Source organism: Silene latifolia, chromosome X (assembly GCF_048544455.1).
Source record: "Silene latifolia isolate original U9 population chromosome X, ASM4854445v1, whole genome shotgun sequence".
NCBI lineage: Eukaryota > Viridiplantae > Streptophyta > Magnoliopsida > Caryophyllales > Caryophyllaceae > Silene > Silene latifolia.
Genome location: NC_133537.1, coordinates 76,941,988 through 76,944,475, shown reverse-complemented (window position 1 = coordinate 76,944,475; position 2,488 = coordinate 76,941,988). Strand labels below are relative to the sequence as shown.

Here is a 2,488-nt window from a genome sequence, read left to right as displayed (position 1 = left end):
GAAGTAACTAGAAAGATTGTTTGAATCTCTTCTTCTAGAAGGATCATCTAGAAAGCAAGTTTTTTTGAATTGAATCCATTCATACAAAAAGCTGACATAGATATTATGGGTGAATTTTTTTTAGTTCCCGCCTAAAATTTTTATCTAGGAATTCCTCCATTTTCCATAAAGGAGCCGAATGAAACCAAAGTTTCATGTTCGGTTTTGAATTAGAGACGCTCAAAATTAAAAACCAGTGTCGACTATAACCCCTAGCCTTCCAAGCTAACGATGGGGGGTTCGATTCCCGCTACCCGCTCCGCTCTATTCTATAATAATTAATAGGTCGTTATTGCGTTGAATATACAATTAAAAATTAAATATCATCTTTCATACAATCCGATTCTTTTTTCAGAACAAGAAAATAGTCAAAGTCAAAAACGAAAAAAATAGGAATGGTCAGAATGAAATGAAAAGCGTCCATTGTCTAATGGATAGGACAAAGGTCTTCTAAACCTTTGGTATAGGTTCAAATCCTATTGGACGCAATTTTTTCCATATGTTTTTTAAGGAAGAAAGATCGTTTTTTTTTTATATATATTATATATTTATTATATTATATATAAATATAATAATATAATGTATAAATTTTACAATACATTATGCTTGTTCCTGAAGTAAAAAGCGTTCCATCTGTTCTTAAATAGCTTCTTTTAAAAGGGCTTCTGCCTCCTCAGTAAATGTTTTGGTAGAAGAGATAATTTCTTGGAATTGCTATTTGTTCGTTTTTAAGTAAGTACGTAAGTCAACAATAAATTTCCTTACCTGCCCAATTTCTAATGAATCAAGATAACCGTTCGTTCCGGTATAAATAGTCATTATCTGTTCTTCTACCGTAAGAGGGGCAGATTGAGGTTGTTTGAGCAATTCACGTAATCGTTGACCTCGTGCCAATTGATTACGAGTAGCTTTATCAAGATCGAAAGCAAATTGTGCAAAGGCTTCTAATTCTGCGAATTGTGCCAGTTCTAATTTTAATTTACCAGCTACTTGTTTCATGGCTTTAATTTGAGCCGCGGACCCTACTCTAGAAACAGAAATACCCACATTAATGGCTGGTATGATTCCAGCATTGAATAGATCAGCGGATAAAAATATTTGTCCATCTGTAATGGAAATTACATTAGTAGGAATATAGGCCGAAACATCCCCTGATTGGGTTTCGACTATTGGTAAAGCGGTCATACTTCCTTCACCTAAAAAAGAACTTGATTTAGCAGCTCTTTCCAAAAGTCTTGAATGCAAATAAAAAACATCTCCTGGGTACGCTTCACGGCCCGGCGGTCTTCGTAATAGAAGAGACATTTGTCGATAAGCTTGTGCTTGTTTGGAAAGATCATCATAAATTATTAAAGTGTGTCGCTCGCGGTACATTAAATATTCCGCTAGTGCCGCTCCGGTATAAGGGGCGAGGTACTGTAATGTAGCGGGGGAATCTGCCGTTTCGGCTACCACAATAGTGTATTCCATTGCTCCCCTTTCCTGGAACATATTAACTACTGCGCCCACGAGAAGATGCTTTTTGACCAATAGCTACATATACACATATTACATTTTGCCCTTGTTGATTGAGAATCGTATCTGTAGCTACGGATGTTTTACCAATCTATCTATCCCCAATAATTAATTCTCGCTGACCTCGTCCTATAGGAATCATTGAATCAATAGCAATAAGCCCGGTTTGAAGAGGCTCATAGACAGAACGTCTCGAAATAATACCGGGAGCGGGAGATTCAATTAACCGAGATTCAGAAGTTGAAATTTCACCTCTACCATCAATAGGTTTAGCTAAGGCATTTATAACACGACCTAGATAAGCATCACTCACGGCTATCTGAGCAATTCTTCCTGTTGCTTTTACAGAACTTCCTTCTTGTATCAGCAAACCATCACTCATTAATACAACACCAACATTATTTGATTCTAAATTCACAGCAATACCTATTGTCCTCTCTTCAAATTCTACTAATTCACCTGCCATTACTTCATCAAGACCGTGAATACGAGCAATGCCGTCACCCACTTGAATTACGGTACCGGTATTTACAACTTTTACTTCTCGATTATATTTTTCAATACGTTCACGGATAATATTGCTAATTTCATCGGCTCGAATGGTTACCATGAGTCTTTCTTAATTTTTGTGTAAACAAAAAAATAATACCTACAGAAGGAAGAGAAGGACTAATCGGTTTTTTTCGTTCAAATGACCCAAACATTCCAATATTAGCATTGATGGTACGTAAATGTAACTCGTTGTTCAAACAACTATTCAGAGTTCCTAAAGCTCCCTGTAAAGCTTGTTGGAACACCCGTTGTCGGACTTGATTAATAGCTCTTTGTTGTTCAAAATGAATGGTTTCATTTTTGTAATTTTCTAATTGTTCTAAAGTTTTATAAGTTGAATTAATCAAATTCATTTTTTCTCGTTCTATTTCCGAATAGTCAT

The 2,488-nt window shown here is 35.9% G+C and overlaps 1 non-coding gene across 1 annotated transcript; it reads left to right on the top strand.

Moving 5' to 3' along the window:
• The first annotated feature begins 455 nt into the window (after positions 1-455).
• TRNAR-UCU (transfer RNA arginine (anticodon UCU)) lies at positions 456-527 on the top strand. Its single transcript has one exon. It is a non-coding gene; the product is annotated as a tRNA-Arg (tRNA).
• The last annotated feature ends 1,961 nt before the right edge of the window (positions 528-2,488 follow it).